This window comes from Canis lupus, chromosome 13, assembly GCF_003254725.2.
Source record: "Canis lupus dingo isolate Sandy chromosome 13, ASM325472v2, whole genome shotgun sequence".
Lineage (NCBI taxonomy): Eukaryota > Metazoa > Chordata > Mammalia > Carnivora > Canidae > Canis > Canis lupus.
Genome location: NC_064255.1, coordinates 24592605 through 24612872, shown reverse-complemented (window position 1 = coordinate 24612872; position 20268 = coordinate 24592605). Strand labels below are relative to the sequence as shown.

The window sequence follows — 20268 nt, the reverse complement described above, 5'->3', positions numbered from 1 at the left end:
TCCCTATTTTTACCTTTCACCTCCTACTCACAACACCACTTAGGAGCCTTATACCTCCAGGATGCTGCACTACAGCCTGTTTGAGACTATGTGGTTAAGGTAGTCTAACCTTGACTATTTTAGCAACCTTTCTAAATGTCATATTCTTTATTTGTAAAATATTATACATGTAAACTTAACAGCACAACTGCTGACACTTAGAATCAAATAAATGTTAGCTATTGTTATTGTTAGTAGAAGTAAGGAGTCGTGCCATAGTAGTAAGGCTATTAATTCGCTGCCACTTGCTTCCCAGTCTGACACTAACCTGATGGATTTAATTAGAGATAACTTGATGAGATTATTGGTGTCTGAGGAGTAGACCAGTTTGTAGGCTCTTTGAAAGGCAGTACCAGTGCAATAAAGGGATTTATATCTTTTCTGATAGGAACAGTTTCATATGTTTGCTAAGGGTTGGACAATGGAAGAAGAAGAAAGCAGTCTCAAATGCTGATAGGTGTCCAACAGAATAAAAATGAGTGTAGTAGGCCAGGTGTAGTCAAAAAGGATGGGTAGGGACTGGTAAATCTGAGAGCACATGCTTAGCTTCAGCTTCAGCTATCAGACACTACACAGAAATGTGGGTTAAGTGATTTTCCCAAAAGGTTGGGATTTATAAATGAAGTCATATTTCATATTTATGTCATTTCATTTTTTTAAAGATCCATGAGAGCAAACAATCTGTGTGGACTCTATGGGCTGTATATCACTCATGATATATTGTTTTCTAACTTAGAAAATAAAACCCACCACCTTGTCAATAACATCCTATGACCTGGCTCCAGAAATCCACTTTATCTTATGCCTCTTCTTGGTTTTGACCTTCCATTCTAGTAATTCCAAAGTGCTTCCCAAGAATCCTCTGACTAACTGCTAAGCTGTGGGCTTGCTAAATGGCCCTATTACAGTTTTTGTGCCAATTTGGGCACAGAGTTATCATGGCACTTGTTGCCCGGCTTTAAAACATCTGTTTCCATCATGCAATAGTTTCTTGAAGCTGAAGATCATTATTATCCACATCTTATCCCAGTGTCTAACACGTACTAGACCCTCAGATAACATTTGTTAAACTGAAATTAAATTTTTGAAACAACAGTGTGTTAGCAATATAGTCAGTCTTTGCAATAGAGAGAGTATGGAGGGCATAGTGCAGAACTCTTATCATTCACAGTTTTCTTTACTAATCATTTTTGGGTTTGAAGAACCAAAGATCTGTAGGACCCCCAAGGCCAAATATGCTCAAGAAACTTTTAATAGGCTTATTTCCCTATATTGTAATATTCAAATAGCAAAATTACTCTAATAATAGTGGCCATCACTATTATTTATTTGAGAGACTATGAAATGAAGTTCTTTGCTAAGTAGTTTGCAGGAAATATGTATTTCAATCTTCATGCCATCCATAAAAGGCAGATACTATCATTGTTCCCATTTACCAGGTGAAGAAATCGAGGCTCAGAAGACTGTCCATGATGATGCAGCTAGAAATGGGATCCATACCCAGGTCTAACTCCCTCTCATTTCTTTATGCCACCTCACCAGTGCCAAGTGACGTCAGTGAACTATGGATGATTTTTTTTTTTTTTTTGGCCCAGTGAACCTGTAACTCAGAAAGAATCCACACTGCTTTGTGATTTTCTCATGACAGTTTTGAAGAGGTGAAGAATCACAGTAGGATTAGAGGCACCTTGGATTAAAATGAGCACATTTGATTGCTCTGATTGTGCCTTTAAGCATTCTTTTGGTGTACAGATCCTTTTAGAAGAAGAAGCACTCTAATAGGGTGGTTTTTGAGAAATTGCCTCTCTCTGCCTGTGAAAAAAAAATAAAGCAAGGACCCTGGAGTCATATATTCTTGGTTTCAAATCCCCACTCTGTCCTCTTAGGGATAGATTATATTCTTTCAGGCTTATTTTCCTTATATATAATAAAATAGAACTAATGATGCCCTGCTGGACTCACAAGTTTGTTATGACAACATGCATGGGAAAGAGCTTTTGAAATTGTAGGGCACTAAGCACACAGGAGGAGCAGTTACTTTGCAGAAATGACATTCCCCAAGCCATTTTATATAAAATGTGTTAACCTGGGGCAGGGCCTAGGTATATACTGTGTGGTCCTGCTTTGATAACAGCTCAGTGGTTCAAGTAACCATCAAACCAACGGAAATCAGGCTATTAACACCAGACATATGTAATATATTGAAATGGACTTTTTCTTTGCCAGGGATCTATAATCACACCTTATAAAAAGCAATATATATTTTTCAGCATGTTAATAAAATGCACATCGATGAGCAATGAAAAGCAAGAAGGCAATAACAGAAAGAGATATTAGACAGAAAAGCACATGTCTATGTGGATGGATGGAAGAAATTCAGTGTGCCTTTTATTAATACTTATGTAACGCTTACCCAAACTCATCTTTATTAGAATCTCAAGCCAGGTAGATCTTATTTCCATCATTCTAATGTCCATACAGTAAAGAGGAAATTCTACTCAGCTGAAAAGTGATACCAAGGAAAGGAAGCAGAGATTTTTCTTTGCATCCCCAGATGTTATGTGGACCAAACTCAGACCTTCTGATTTAAAGCTATTTTTTATCTGCAAATCTGCTTTACAAAAGAAAACCAACATCTCTCCCTCCTCCATGACCCTTTTACCAGGAAATAAGCAACTCATTTGTTATCAATTTAGTTTTCATAGATTCACTCCAAGAGAGTGTCCTGGGACTATGAGACTCTGTCTTATCATAGCAGATGTGATTTTGATAGCATTTAATAGCACAAGCGAGCCTCTCTCACCAAGGACCCCCTTGTTGACTGTTAATTAATAACTAGTGGATACTTCTGTGCAGTAAAGAAGCCAGTAGGTGACACACAGGACATAAAAGAATATTCTTATTAGGAAGGGAAAAAAAAGGGTAATCTGAAACATTTAAAATGAAGATAAAAATGATGATATTATATTTATTAAATAGTTCTGGCACCATAATAAGCACTTACATAAATCATTTACTTCGCCCAACATACTGTGAGGCACACAGTATTGTTAATCTCAGTTTTGCAGATGAGGATACTGAGGCAGAAAGAATTCAAGTAAATTTCTGAAGACTCCCAGCTGCAGAGGCAGAAAACAGACGAACTCTAATATGAAAGTAATCAGCCATTCTTTCTCAGATAAACCTCTGGTGCTGTTGGCCCTTGTTTACCATGAAGACAGAAGAAACCAAGGAGAAAGAAAGAAAGAAAGAAAGAAAGAAAGAAAGAAAGAAAGAAAGAAAGAAAGAAAGAAAGAAAGAAAGAAAGATCATCCCCAGCTGCCAGGAGCCACTTCCTATCTACATCACTTCCCCTTATCTCCCTACCTTATTCTACTTCCTAAGTCTACTTCCTAACCTTTCCACATTCTGACCACCTTCTACTTCCTGGGACATGAATTCACCTTTGTTTTATTGGTCTCCTTTTACTTCCTGCAACAAAAGCTCAGCTTTCCACTTGCAGGCCTTGTTCTACTTCCCTGGTCATTAGCTCACATCTCTTAACTGACCTTGATTTACTTCTGGGTTATCCTAACTAGAATGATGTTTGGACGTAGAAAACAAAGAAGCAAAAGAATAAATCATTACCTTCATAGTTTTTACTTTGTAAGCAATACCAAAAATGGAAGAGGACTTTGTGTGTTTGAAATCTCTTTATTCTTTGAAGCCTGGGTGGTCAGCATTTAAGCATCTGCCTTCAGCTCAGGGCATGATTCTGTGGTTCCCGGATAGAGTCTCACATCGGGTTCCCTGTAGGGAGCCTGCTTCTCCCTCAGCCTATGTCTCTGTCTCTCTTTCTGTGTCTCTCCTGAATAAATAAATAAAATCTTTAAAAAATCGTTTTTGAAACCTCTTTATTCTAAGAGTGACAAAGCACTATGGAACCTAGCATTCAGACTGAGGCCTCAGAGTGTCTTATGAGACTCATTCTCTCTCAAGATAAGAAAGGGAGATTATAGCCATGAATTCAGACCATAGGGCTGTCAAAACGCAAATAATTGAGCCTAGAAGCAATGAATCCAGAATATTTCTTTGGGTTCTATTATTATTAATTATTATCACTATTTTTATTTTAATGGGGACTTCTATGCATGAGATCTCTTCCAAAAAATGAAAGGAAGGAAGGAAGGGAAGGAAGGAAGGAAGGAAGGAAGGAAGGAAGGAAGGAAGGAAGGAACGAACGGAAAAAAAGGAAAGAAAGATCAAATGAAGCTTCCGCCTAATAATTCCTTGAATTTAAGACAAGCATGCAGTGTAAGAGTAGTGCAAGTACAAGAATAATGTTTTACTAAAAAAAAAAAAATCACGGAAATCAGGTCAACGTAAAAAAGCACAGCTGTGAATAAACATTCTTAACCACTCACTACTGGATAGGTAGCTGAGGCTTGAGATCAGAAAGACCGAGGTCAGTTTCTTTCACATCATAGTTCAGATATTTGAGCCTTAGAGTCTCCATTCGTAAGTAAGGATCAGTACAAACCTCTCAGCATCTCACCAAACGAAACAAATAAGAATTGCTAACCTTTAGGAGAGTTTACTCAATGCCAGGCTCAGCTTTTAACATACATCATCTGAGGTTTCCAACTGTTGGCCCATGTTGTATTTTTTTGTGTGTATCTGTTGTGTTTTACCTACTAGATGTTTCAATATTTGTTAATTAGTTGTCATCATTTAAAATTGGGAAAATTTCATATTTCCTCTCCATTCTTGGTTTCTCTTAAAAGAATGGCAAAGTTGATTAGCAAACACATTTAGGTGAGACATTCATCGCCCCCCCACCCTGGTTTGTTTTATACCCTACCCTGCCCTGTTGCATGGCACTTTTGCTCATGCACATGATCTTCTTGGCCTCTGTAGCTCTTTGAATTTGCCACAACTGCATCACATCTTAATCTTTGAATAAGCTCAATGAAGTAAGTATTGCATTTGCATGGGAACATATAAGCAAAATTGATTTTTAAAAAGGGTTATTCAATCCACACAAGTTAACTTCTTCCTTCACTTTACATCTACAAATTTTGGTTGGATTCCATTGTAGGGGGGAAGGCCTCTTCTTAAAAATTTAATTAAATACAGCTGAAAATAGAGGCTCTTTGCTGAAGCTTTTATTCAAAGAACCATAAAGTGCTATTCAAAGCAAATCCAAATACAAAAATAAATCCACCAATGTCCACTTCTGCTATTAAATGTAGATGAGACACATCATTACCTAATATCAACCAAAGAGCCTATTAAAGTAAGAATGTTTTCAGAATTAGAATATGTCTTGAACTGGAACTTAATTATTGCCTAAAGAGGTGAATGTTTAAAGCAGAAAAAAAGTTGGGGGAACAAATTTAGAAGATGGGCTGTGAATTATTTATGGATCTTTTGAAAAAGGTCAGCGTTTTTATTCAATTCCACCAGGAATGAATGGCTTCTTCCTTAGGCTTCCATGGCTTCTTCCTTAGGATGCCTGCTCTTTATCAGCATCCCTGTCTCCATGGTAATAGGTTAGTGCTCATCCCCCACCCCCACCTCTACCTACACCACCCATAGCAAACCTCAGCAAGAGGAAGAGCCCTCTAGGGGGCCATGCACTGCAGCTCCAGGACATAAACAACTCCATGGGTGGTTGCCATGGCAGTTCTTCATCCCCAATATAATTACCCCAAGGTGCACTGGCGATGCACTTATGTGCATCGAAACAAGAACAGCTACATTTCAATAAATCACTCGAGCTAGGTGGTCACCAAGCTAGAGTTTTAAGAAGCTTGGGTTACAAGGCAACCATGGCCATAATTCATCATTAGAAATAATAGCAGGCCTGGAGTCCATCCCAGGCATGGAGTGCTTTTCCAGTTGTATAGAAGAAAGCCACATGTCTCCATAAAAAGAATACCAAGCAAATTCAGATTCCCAACCAGACAAACCTAAGAATGATGCTTGCCTCTTTTACTTAGCAGTTGTGCAGATCTGGTCACATCATTTTTCCTATCTGAATGTAGATTTGCTCATTTGTAAAATAAAATGCAAGTAACAGCATATACCTTATGAGATTGTTACAAGTATTAAAGGGGATTTATATGTGGATAGTGACCAACATTTAACAGCAGTGACTAATATTATTTTTATAGTGAAATGAGTTTGAGAATGAATGATAGTCATCAAATAATTAAAAGATAAAATCTTCCAAATGAAAGGACCCATTAATCCCTCTTCTCCATATAATCATGTACATGTACATGTGTGGCTAGCAACCACTCATACTCAAAGATATGCCCTGTGGATGGAGAGGTTAGGCAAATTCTCTGCGTGTGTTGTGCATATTGAATTCCTTCATTAGACACTCTGTTGAGGTCTAGCACTCATTCTTTGGCCAGTGACTGTTTTATACCCTATAGCTTCCTAATAAGAACAGTGTATCTAAACAAGGTTCAAAATTATGCTGAATGATAAAATGAAACTCCGTTTGGAAGAATCCTCCTCCAAGCTGAATAGATGTCACCTCCTACATCAAGCTCAACTTTGTCTTCCTATCAATCCCTCATCACCAACCATTCCCCCTTTTCTTCTTCTGAGGATTTTGGCAAACATTCTCTCAGGCTACAAAATCCAGAGTTGAGTTGGCATTCTCATTCCCATTTTGTCATGTGCAAACTGATGCTCACGGAAGTTATGTGACATGTCCAAGGCCACCCAGCTGGTCAGTGGCAGGACTTGAAAGGAACACAGGTGTCTGACCCTTCCTGCCCTTCATCCAGAATTCATTAAATTGTCCCAGATGCCTCTCCTAATAGTCTGTTGAGAAAATTATTATGCCATTGCAAATATGCCATTGATACCAATACTATGAAAATTAGTGTCACTTTGAAAAGTCTTGTGTATTTCAGACAAAGCCATCAAGAAATGCCACTTGAGATGAAGTGGTTGAGTCCTTTGAACAATCCAGTTGTCAACCACCAGGCCTTGCTGTTTTTCAACCGTCTCTCTTTCTGACCACAGGAATGATCCATGTAAACACACAGGCATCTGCTTCATTTTAGTTAGCTTCACTGCTAACATTCATGCATGCATTTGGTTCTGCTCTTTATCCAAACTGCCCCCATTATATCTTTTTTTTGCAGCAGGTTCTCTAAGAAAAATGCAGTTATCTTTTTACAAGTTAGTCGGGCTTGCCTGAAAGTCTTAACATTTTAATTTCATCAAGTTTTCTCTGGACCTGAGGGATTCAGAGTTGGAGGGATTCCTGATTCTAACTCACTGTTTTACAAGATGTTTCTTTTTTAACCAGCCTTCTGATCTTTGTCAGAAGTTCAATGACTTTCTTTATCCTTCAGGACAGACATTTTTATAATAGGATTTTCTACATTCTCTAAGGGATAATGTGGTTAAAGGGAAAACCAAGGGTTGACCATGAAGAGTTTCTGTAACTGGTGTCTGAGGTTCCAGTTCCCCTTTGGAAATGGAATCGCTGTGAGTAAATAACCTCCCAAAGACAGGCTTTCCTTTAACCTTAAAACCAGGTTTCCAGGATCAAGGGCCCTTATAAACCTTCACTTGGTTTGACTTTTATTTTAATATTACAATTATTTGGGGGCAGCAAAACTACTCTGTATGATGTTGTATTCATGGATATATCTCTTACATAATTGCCAGAACCCATAAAATGTACAACATCAAGAATGAACCCTAATGTAAACTAGGAATTTTGGATGATAATTACATATCAGTGTAGGTACATCAATTATAACAAATTTGTCACTCTGGTGGGGACATTGATGATAGGAGAGACTGTGCATGTGTTGGGGCAGGAGATACGTAGGAAATCTCTGTTCCTTCTGTTCAATTTTGCCATAAACCTAAAACTGCTCTAAAAAGAAAATCTGTTAAGAAATATTATGATAACTGATATGAAGATTCTTTACTTGCAGGTACATAAGTTATACCTCAAATAAAAGCTCTGCTTTTGTAATCCTATGCTTTTTTAAAGCCATTTTTTGCTTTACTCATGGCCCTATTCCTAGTTTCCATACAAAGACCTGGCTGTATGATTGTGTGTGTGTGTGTGTGTGTGTGTGTGTGTGTATTTGAAACAATTTCAGCATAAGAATTATGTGATTGTAATCTTGTCCTCAAATATTTGTTCATATGGATGCTACTAATTGGAATTCGTGCTGTTTAATACATAGGTTGCAATTCTTTGTTGAGATAGTAGAGGTGCAAGAGACAGAAGTGGTAAGATTATTATAAACAACTTTCAAAGTATCTTAAAAATCTCTTCATCATCCCTCCTTTGAACATAAACACACATCAACTGTAGATTATTCTTATTAATTCAAAAAAGCCAATTTAAGAATCTCTTGATGAGTATTGGTTTGTTAGTTGCCACACTGAATTACTGTATTTTATGGCAAATAATAAACCTGGCTGCTCTTATATAAATCACAGAGCAAAGAATGAATTTCTCTCAAGTTCTTTTAAATTAGTTAAGTTTAAGTATACATGAGATTCTCCAGTATCTTTGAAATTTTTATTCAAAATGTATTTACCAATAGAGATACTGTTTTATTCTTATTTATACAGGATCTAAAATCACATACAACATAGATGCATGGTACATATTAATAAGCTGTTTGATAAATTCTTTGTAAGTTTTATAATCTTTTTTTATTCTATTTAAATTCACATTAGTTAACATATAGCATTTTATTAATTTTAGGGTAGAGTTTAGTGATTTATCAGTTGCATATAACACCTAGCACTCATTGCATCAAGTGCCCCTCCTAATGCCCATCACCCAGTTAGTTACCCCATCCTCCACTTCCCCTCCAAAAACCCTCAGTTTGTTCTCTATAGTTAAGAGCCTCTAATGGTTTGTGTTTCCCTTTCTGCTTTTATCTTTTGACAACCTTATCTAACCTGGGCTTTCTCAGTCTTGGCACTATTGACATTGAGGATGGGTAATTCTTCGTTGTGGGAGGCTGTCCTGTGCATTGTAGGATGTTTGGTAGCATCCCTGCCCTCTGTACACTAGAAGCCAGCAGCACTCTCTGAATGTGACAACCAAAAACGTCTCTAGATATTGCCAAATATCTTCTAGGGTGGGAGGATCTCCCCCAGATAAGAACCATGAGACTAACCAATGATTGAGCTCACAAAGCTCTCCTTTCTCTAAAAGAAATCTATTTTAATTATGCTTAATGTGACTCGAGTTAGCTCAGCTCTTTAGAGCATAGTACTAATGAGCTCAAGGTCAGAAAATTGATCCTTATGAGGTTTATGCATTCATTCAATAACCATTTATTGAGTGGCCTACAATTGTATTGTACGGTGCAAGCTGCTGAGAAGGAAGCCAGAAAAATGGAAAAAGCAACCAATGCCCTCGGAACTTATGATCCTGCATGGTGAGTGAAAAAAAAAAAAGCTAAAATGAATGGTGGGTATAGTAAAATAATGATCCAGGGTAATACCAGGGGTTGAAAAAAGCTATGTATGAGCCTAATATTGAATAGAAAAGAATGCGGTTAGACAGAGAAGAAAACGACTTGATTCCTCCTATGAAGTAGGAATACCAAGGACAATTATTTCTAGTAAACAGTTAACATGTACTAGTCACCACAGTACTTATTACATCATACCCTCTGGGTACAATGTAGATGAACATCACAGAAATTAAGTTCTGGCTCTGAAATCATCAGACCTTGGTTTAAATCCCTACTTCTAGTTCACTATATGACATGGGAAAGATGTTTAGCCTTTTTGCATATTAATTCTCTGTGTATAAAATGGGGATAATATATGGTATGGTTGTTTTGAAGCCTAAAAGAGGCGATACATGAAATCTAATTTAGTATAATACCTACACTAACAATAAATAGTGAATATTTTTATCCCTCTTATTTTTATAATTGCTATTAAAAATAATCATTTATTTTGGTATTTAAGCCAGGCCTCTCTGCCTCTGAAGCTGTGCACTCTATAACTCAGGGTGGCTGCAAAGAGCAACAGGAGTGCCATGCCCTTCCTGGAGGAAAACAGTGAACCACATATCTAGGAGCTGATACTATTCACAAACAGCAAGAAGTATCAATGACTTGGAGCACTGCTCACATAAAGGCCCCCAAAAGCCATTATAGCTGGAGTGAAGAAAATTTTTAGGAAGAGAAGAAGGAAAAAAAAAAAAAAGAAAAAAGAAAGGAAAGCAGAGGAAATGTGGCATCAGATGTAGAGAAAAGATCATCCTGGCTATTTAAAGAATGGAGAATGGATTGAAGAATAGCACAACTGTAAACAGTAGGGCCAATGAGGAGACCAATTATAAACAATGGCATCCTGGACTTGGCTAGTGATGGAGAGATGGGAAAGATAGAAGGATGTTTCAAGGTGTTTTGGTGATAGAATTGAAAGGACATCAGCTAGGTAAAGCCCAGATGTCTGACTGCAAATCTAATGCCTTTTACCCTACATTATAACCACTTTCTCCTCCAACCAACATACCTATAAGCACTAGACACTATAAAAGCAAGAATAACTATATGCATAAATCAGCACTGCATCTTCCAAAATGGGAAAAGAACTCAAATTTTATCTATCTATCATCATCTATCATCTATCTATCTATATCTAACTATCTAATCTCAGTACCCAATTTGGGCTTCAAACTTATGACTCTGACATTAAGAGTCACATACTCTACAGACTGAGCCAGCCAAGTGCTCCAAAAGAACTTAAATTCTATGTTTTTGGATTTTTGCTGAAAATTGTAAATGTCTATAAAAAGATTAAGTGAATGGTATGGAGTTAGTGATATCATCTCTGTATATAAGGGAAACATGACTTGTCTGGAATATGGTATTTACTCCAATGCACCCCACTGACATCAAATTTTTGTCAGATTATCTGTTTCTTCCAGGGCAAATTTGAATAAGTACATATTTTTAAGTTACACCAAGATGGTTTAGGTTTGATATATAGTGCTATCTTAGAATAAAATGGCAGCTGGAGAAATCTTTCTTATAAGCATATCTTTGATTAACTTTTAATGCGTTTACTAATTTATTCAATAATTATTTTGAGCTAGTGTCTGTCATGTGTTGTGCTTAATGCCAGTGGTAGCATGATCACAAGATAGAATATCTCCATTTTTAACCAGTTTATCGTCTACAGAGTGATGCAGACAACTCAACAGCACTTTCAAAAAGTCAACAATTTGCTGGATTGAGTATGTATAAGGTACTTGGGGATGAAAAAACATTTAACCCTCTTCTAGAGGAGCTAATATTGAAATAGAAGCCTGAAGATAAAATGTGAAATAAGAGGGAGAATGAATGTTCCATGATGAGCTCAGAGTATATACAAAGGTCCAGAGATGAGTATGAAAATGACATGTCCCTGGCACAACAATATTTCAGAATGGTTGGAGAGGAGATGTGTACAAGTGGTGAACTTGCAGGGACCACATCATGAAGGAACTTACGGTTCATGCTAAATAGCCTGAATTCATACAAATGGCAAGGAACTATGAGAAGACTCTCAACATAGAAGTGACATGATCAGGCATGAAGTTTAGAAAGACATCTGAGTGCAGGGTGAAGAATGCATGAGTAAGGGTGGAGAGGTCAATTACAAGACCAGGCAAGTGAATGTGAAGCCTTACATGTTATGATGGACTAGCAGCTCTCTGCTCTAAGAAAACTGAATGGGAATGGAAAATTATACATATTTTCAAGAGACTATTTTAGTTGATAGGATGGGCAACAACTTGGTGATTGACTGGATGTGGTGGGTGAGTGTTAGGAGGTATTGAAGACAGTTTCCAGGTTTTTGACTGTAAAAACTGTATGGATAGTGGTGCTATGGAGTTAGGAAGCACAGGAGAAATGGTTAGGATATGGTAGTAAGTTGTACCTCAGACATGTTCAGTTTCAGCTGTCTGGAGATCATTTTAGAGAAGATGGCCACCAGGCAGTTGAATTCACTATACTGACAGGAGATCTCTGTGTGAGATTCAGAGATCCTGTTGGCATCTGCACAGACTGCAGTATTTTGATAGAATGTGGTCCATGAACACAGAAGTCAGAGAAATGTGACAGCATTCTGTGAATTACCCTTTCCCAGCTATCCTGGGGCTGTTATAATTCCTCTTTGTAATCACTGATACACTAAGCAAGCAATTTCTAAGGGCTACTCTAATGACTTTGTTGCATTAATCTATTATTAGTTTTTGCTGATTGCTGTTTACCACGATTCCAACCTACAGCCAATATGCTGATCAATATTTACATATCGAGTGCCCCGCATACGTTCAGCATAATGGCTATCTGAATTATCTTCAGACTTCTGGATATGTTGTACTAGAATTAGGACAAAGAACCTTAAATAAAGGGCCCAAGATGGGAAGGAACTTGCAGAGTAAATCTCAGTTTTAAGCACAGAAAACAGCAAGTGTCAGTCAGTACAAAGTCAAGATGGGTTAGCAAACCCAAAGAGTGAGAGCGTTGCACAAACCAGGAAGTAATGCTAAGGGTGCAAGATCAAGTGGAACAGGACAGAACAAAGTACAGAGTCAAGAGAGTGTGGAAGACCCGAGGCAATAAGGTGCTTAAACATCCTTATATTGACTTCATTGTTTATCAGGACCTGGTTCTTGGATGGGCCAAATCGGTTTATAAGTGCAGAGTTGTGACAGCAAATATATATATTGGTTTGATTCTTTCACAACTCTTGAGCTCTATTCTAGACATTTTTGATTATGGCAGTATTTCCAGTTTTCATAATCCCCCCCCATTTTCTAAATCCTTTAGGCAGAAACTCCTGAAATAATTATAAGTAGATACAACTTAATGAAAACTTATTGAATGTCCCTGAATGGCCCTTGTTCATGCTTTGTCCCATTTAATCCTCACAACAGTCTTATAGAATGAGTATTGATTTTATTGATGAATCTATTTTACAGATGAGGAAACTGAGTCTTAGGGAAGTTCATTTATTTACTCACCCAAAATATGTATTCATGCTCCCTAATATTTATCAAAACTAGAACAGAGAAATTAAATTCTATGCATTCACAGAATACTATGCAATAATGAAAATGAATAAATTACCATAATGATCTACTACTGCATTACTATATGCAGTAATCTAGAAATATCTTACAACTATTGTGATAAAAAAAAAGAAGTTTGATAAAAAAGAATACGTACTGTGTACGATCACTCTTGTACAACTCCAGAAAAGGCAAAATGAATCAATGACAGCAGAGGTCAGGGTAGTGGTTACCACTGGGAAGGAAGCAGGGCTGAGATGAGCAGGGATCATGAAGAGGGCTTTAGGTGCTGGTAGTATCCTATTACTTGATCTGGGTGCTGGCTGCATGTATGCATCCACTTTATAAACATTCGTCAACCTATACAACTATAATTGATGCATGTTTCTAGATACATATCATATTTCAATAAAAAGTATTTATTATAAGAAATAGAGACAAGTTTTCTTTTTGGCAGGTCCTCCATAGAATGCTACTAGTATGAGGTACTATGATGCTAGTATGAATCTGCTCTTTGCTATTCATTATACCTATAAAGAAGGATAATATTTCATGAGAAAATGGATCAGGTTTTGTAAATGTGCATTAAATAACAACCCACTGGTGAAAAATGAGACTAATAGTGGAAGACTTTTACAGTTCAGAACATGTGCTGAGAGAATTGTTTGTTGCAAGCCTACCATATACTGACTCAGTGCTGTGTGACTTACAAGTGCAATCAGGCTCATTAAGACTTTACCTCTCCCATTCCCCCCATATTAAGTCAGAAAATTGATGTTCCTATTGTCACTGGGAAGAAAACCAACACTCTGAAGACTTCCTGCAAGACTCTGTTTATTCTACTGTGCTTTCCTCTCCATTTACTCTGGAAACTTGCTCCGACTCACGCTTGTGTTCAGCTACCCTGTCCTCCTTTCAGTTTCCCATAGCCACCATTCTTCCAGACCCCAGAATATGTTTTACCTGCTGTCTCTTCAGTCTGGATTCCATTCCCTCTTTTACTTTACGATCTCCTTTAGATCTCAGCCCAAGGAAAGCTTCCCAGGCCAATGTTCCCTGCCTTCCCAGTACTATTCACTACCCTTGGTCATGCGTTAGAGGACCATACCCTTCTCCTGCCAAGCCCTGAGCTCAGAATGTAATTACATCTTTGTTAGCAGAATTAGATATTTAAAATTTTTCTCCCTTAGTAGACTGTAAATGTCATAGGAGAACTCATAAAGCATTTTTTTTGTTTACCACTCTATCCCCAATGCCAAGTACAGTCTTGGCACATGCCAAGTACTCAGTAAATATTTGTCAAAAAACAAATAAATGAAAAGGTAATTTTCTCAAGGTTACAAAGCTAGTATATCTATATACATGCTATTTCATCAAACTCTGCAACAATAAAGTTAGTTTTCATTATTTGTAAATTGTGAAAATGAGGGCTGGAGAAATTGTCACTAATATTCAAAGCTCAAACAAGTCATCAATTAGTAACAAAACTGTTGCTTACTCTCCTTTGACCATTTTCCTTTAAGAAATATTAAACCCATTTTGCTTGCTTTTTACCTTCCTCTCACCATCCTCATTGTGGTCATTTGTATGGATGCCCAAAAGGAAATGTAAACAGCAGTCTGTATCCTAACATTAATATGAGTTTAAGGAACTAACCAGAAAAGTAATCTACCACTAAAACTCTAAATTAATACGCTAAAACCATAACTGAAAACATTGCTTCAATTTGGCAACTGCACTTGTCATTTCAATAGAGTGTGGTTTCTTTGCATACTGCATATTTCCCTTCAGAGAAAATTGAGAACGGCTATTGAGTTGTGCCAGAAAGAGGTATAGTTGTGTTGAACATTCTACAAACATTCCTTTAAAAGCATGTGTCATTTTGACATTTTATTTAGATGTATCTTTTAAAGAAGCAATTGTCTCCATGCTGTAAGCTGATGGAAAGCAACTGTAGCTTCTTTTTAAAACCATTTAGGCCCCCAGAGCAGAACAATTCAAATCAGAGCTATACTGCAACCACGTATGTGGATGGCTTCCCCGTGGCCAAGTTCTTAGTTAAGCCATGGATCATATTATTCCACGTCAGTTGATACCTCCTTAAATGCCATTGCCTGTGTTTCTACAACCATATTTAAAGATGAGCCTTTGCAGTAGTGAGATACAAGCTCTTTTATTTCTTCTTGATTATTTTTGTTCTATTTGCCTTTCTCTTTACATTTCTACATATTCAGGTACAGATTATGAGCAGTAAGTCCCAAGCTGATAAATGAGAAATGCATTCCACTGACTCAAAATATGGTAATGTTCTAGTGTATTCCAGAAGGTTTCCCCCTTTTTAATCCAGCTTGGATTAAATAAAGTAATAACTCACTGAAGATGATAGCTGAATATGGGGCACACTGTCTTATCTTTCTCTACTTCTAAAGTCAATTGACCACTCCTAAAATCAGACCACCACTCATCCAGGACTCTTTGCTGAGAGAAAGGCAGTATTTTTATTAACACTTACCCAAAAGGCCTCAAAGCACCTGCTCTTTGAAAAAGATCAATAGAAAGGAAGATAAGAGAGGCATCTGAAGTAATGATAATGAAATACTTCAGTTAGGGACTCAGAAGAAAACCAATGCACATCAACAAAAAACATAAGGAGAAATGGTCAAGAACATTCCAGTGAGCAACAGAAAACAGGATAGTATAATGAAAGGTTAGGAATATAGGACTGAGGGGCACCTGGGTGGCTCAGTGGTTGAGCACTTGCCTTTGGCTCTGGGTGTGATCCTGGGGTCCTGGGATCGAGTCCCACATCGGGCTCCCTGTAGGAAGCCTGCTTCTCCCTCTGCCTATGTCTCTGCCTTTCTCCGTGTCTCTCATGAATAAATAAATAAAATCTTTTTAAAAAAGGAATGTAGAATTGAGTCAGACACTTAAGTTCACTGGTTCTTTCACTTATTAATCCACTTATATATACAATGTATACACATACAATGGTAGCATTGCACATTTTAGCCACAGTGACTAGAACCAAATCCCAGTTCTGGCATTGGACAAACTGTGAAGCCTCTGGCAAGTGACTTAATGTCTCTGGTTTCAGTTCACTGGTCTGTAAAATAGAGCATGATAATGTATCCATTTTATAAAGTTGCTAGGAGGATTTAATAAATTAACATAGATGAGATGCTTAAAACTGTGTCACATGCTGAGCACTATATAAAATTTTTTTTTACTGTAGTTTTTCCTTGTGCATCTGCTGTATTCCAGCTCCCTCAGTAGGTGTTAAGTTTTGGAAAGGGATAGAGCAGGACTTAGCCTTCATTTTGTAGACCACTGTAAATATTATGATGGGAAGGAGTAGAAGCTAGGAGAGAAAATAATGTGATTGTGGGGGTGACTTGATTAATTAACAAGTGAGAAAACCCCTCTCTGGAGAAGGTGTCACTGAATCTGAAAACTGAAGTCAAGTGACTTGAGGGAGATAAAATACCCAGTAAGAAGAGAAAACAGGTGTGAGGCACTGGTTGAAGAGTATTTGCTACTTCTGAAGAAGTGATGCAAGGTTAGAGGCATAGAAAGGAGGGTAGGTAGTGGGAAAGAGAGCCTGGAAGCAGGGTGCGGGCTCCACCAGGGCTCTTCATAGACCATGATCTAGTCTTAGAGTGGTGAGAGGTACTGAAGGATGTTATGCAAAGAAGGGATATAATCCATTTTTTAAGTGAATAGAATTTATATTGAGGGCAGTTTAAAGTTCACACAAAAATTACGCAGAATACAGAACATCCCATGTATCCTTTGATCTCTCAGCCCCATGGTTTCTCCCACGATTCACATCTTGCTTTACTGTAGGTACAGTTTTGACAAATAATAAACAACAATCAATGCATTATTATTACTAAAGTCCACAGTTGACATTAGAGTTCACTCTTTGTGTTGGACCGTTGTGTGGGTTTTAACAAATGCTTAATGCCATGTATCATACATGACGGTATCATTGAGAATCGTACTGAATAATTTTATAACTCTATACTATTTTATGTAAAATAAAACTAAACATTAAACTAACACTAAATCAGAAGTATGTGGAAAATGTGGCTGGGGCAAGAACAGTGATGAGAAACTAGTTAAGCAGCTTTGTTATACTCTTGACAATATATGATGGTGACTTGGCCTGGGATGAAGACATGGAAATCAGGTGAATGGTATATTTATGAGTATATTGAAGAGTATTTGCTACTATTTTGGTGATGAGTTTGAGGGGGTTATATTAGTCATGGTAAGATAACTTCTCTGTCTATAAACCTCCCAATCTCAGTAGTTTCTCATCAAATAGAAGTGTATTTCATGAACCCTGGCAAAATGGTTTTGGGCACAGGGCAGGAGTGTGAAGGATCACAGGGGAAGTGCACATCATAGTCTCCGGGCCAAGATCCAGTTCTATAGTCCTTAATTGCCAGAAATTTGGGGAAACTTAGTCTAGTTGTAGGTTAGAAGGAAGAGTAGATGTGATTTTTTTGAACACATATAGCAATCTTTACACAAGACAAAGAACAGGTTGAGGGTAACTTCTAGGCTTCTGGCTTGAGCTACTAGATATGGAAAGTAATATCTCCCCCCCCCCTTTTTTTCCTTTAAGTCCCTTTTCATTTAGATTCTCTGTTGCTAATGACCAACAGAGCCCTTACTGACACATGATCCATAAAACCCTTCTAGATCCCTCCAAAATGAACTGATTTCTCTTACTTCTTACAGCATCACTCTTCATATTCTTATAGCATTTATTTCTGCACCTGTCTTGTGGAACCTACTGCATTCTATTATGCATCACAATTATTTATGCATATACCTAATCACTCTATTAGAATTAAACTTTCTTAAGGAAAATTGCCGTTAGTGATTTGTCTCTAAATTCCCCATCTTCCATAATCCTATATTAGAGGGACAAGAAATGGCAGAGTTCTGGAAGAATTTGTTAAGGATATCTTGGTTAGTTCCCCCATTTTTTGTGGCAACGGGTCCCAAATTGAAGGTCTAGGACTCCTGGGCAGTTGAGAATTAATTGAGAATTCTTCAAATCTATATGTATAATATAATATAATAATCAAATCATTAATGTGTCTGATATATAGAAGGCTGAAAAATATTTTATAATCTATTATATTTGTTAATCTATTGTGATTAACAAAATGTAATCTCATTTTAACTTTATTACTAAATCTATGGCAAACATTTTTCAATATGTATCCTCTCAATTAGCACATACATAGCTAAATACATACCTTATCTGAGCACTTACAATAAACCAGACACTTTAGATACATCATGTCACATAAGCTTCCCTGAAAGTGACACTATTTTGCAATGTTTTCCAGTGGATCCTATAACAATGTTTCCCAAATTTTATGTCCAAGTACCAGTTGAAAACACTACCACTTCTGTGGCTCACTGCAGTAACAGGACAAAGATGCTTGTAGCTGAAGGTGATGTGTAATGACTTGTGGCTATTCTACTATCTTCCAGCCAGTCGTGCTAAAGACTGAGCTAGGTTGGCGCAACTAGAATTTGTCATGGTACGGCAATGTGCTATAATCTAGTGGATAATTTCTTTAGCCTTGAATACAACATCCTCACCTACACTTCACAATCTTGCCTCCCTAATCCTTCCAGCCCCAATACCTGCATGCATGAACACACATACACACACAAACAAACACACACAAATGTGGGTATATTTGCTACCCTACTGCAATATTTGACTATTAGAAGCTTTTTTGCACAACTTGTGTTACATTTCTCTGCATCTCTATTTTCAAGTGGGGAAATGGAGGTATAGAGGGGTTAATGTTCCTAAGATTTAGATCCAAACCTTAGACAAATCTAACCCTAGAGTCAGCAAATTTACTCATTGCTATATACCAATTGTTACTACAATCTGAATTTGAATATCATTATCTTTATTGACTTTGTCATTATTGAAAACCACAATTGAATAGGATCATTTTTAGATTTGCCACATTTTACCTATTGTCTTTTAATTTAGATCTGTGGAAGCATTTTCTTAAAAGAAAAGAAAGAAAGAAAGAAAGAAAGAAAGAAAGAAAGAAAGAAAGAAAGAAAGAAAGAAAAAGAAAAAAACCTTGAACCTGCTGTAACCTGACTCCAGGTGAGTATCCCTGTGATGTACACCTCTGCTACTTTCACTACTCCATCATGTATGAAGTGGCTTTGTGTTCTTGCTCTTCATAGTAGTTGCCTTTGGGAATTATAGTCTTATGTGATTTGAATCAAAATTGTGTATCAGAAGGATGGTGTTTGTATTTGATGGGAGAGGAACCTGAAGTGGGAGAATGGGCAGCCGAATGTGAATTCCTGTTTTCTATGGACATCCTGTTAATGTACCACATTACCTCAGAGTTGAAGTGTCAGGAGGTGTCAGAAACAATGATGTTATACAGCATTAACTTGATACAGTAGCTGAATGTCAGAATCTTGGAAATGCATGTTGATTAGGTTTTGGTCTCTCTGATAAAAGTCTTTGCTCTAATAAGACAGAGAGGTGGTATCTATTGGGTTCTATTTTTTTTTTTCCAATCCCCTGCCCTGAAAATTACCCACCATCACTGGAAGTCTCAAGCTGTTTATTATGACAATTCCTTAATTACCTTTGACATCCAAAACCGGGTTTTTGTTTTTTTGTGATTTTTCATGGTGACATGACCCAGTGGAATCATAACTAAAGAGAACACTAGAAGAGAGCTAGAAAGGATATAGCTATGTACCTTGCCGATTATTGAGCAATGGGACTAGCAATAATGCTTAGCTGGTTGATTGTTTCTCCTTTCATTTTGAAGAGGTGATTCGTCCTCTGAGTCACCCAGAGGATGTTGAGCCCATGGAATGACCAAGGAGACTGTTGGTTAAGGTTAAGAGAACACACTTTGGAAACAGACTTTCTGGGTTCAAATCCTGGATCTGACATATATCAATGTGACTTCAGACAACTATTTAAACTCTCTGTGTCTCAGCTTTCTCAGCTGGAAAATGTGGATAACCAGAGCACTTATTTCATAAGCACTTACAGGGCCAAATGCATTAATACAAGTAAAAAACTAAGAACTGCACTTGGCACAGATGAAAAGCTGTATATACATATTAACTAGATCATTAAT

General features: G+C 37.3%; 1 long non-coding RNA gene across 1 annotated transcript in view; it reads right to left on the bottom strand.

Annotated features, from left to right (window-relative positions):
- Window positions 1-1587: 1587 nt before the first annotated feature.
- Window positions 1588-20268, bottom strand: part of LOC112662332 (uncharacterized) — a 64264-nt gene continuing 45583 nt past the window's right edge. Inside the window, exons 5-6 of the long non-coding RNA XR_003138413.3 lie at window positions 13263-13465; window positions 1588-1851 (exon numbers count right to left, since the gene is read on the bottom strand). This is a non-coding gene — a long non-coding RNA (uncharacterized LOC112662332). The remainder of the gene's footprint in view (window positions 1852-13262; window positions 13466-20268) is intronic.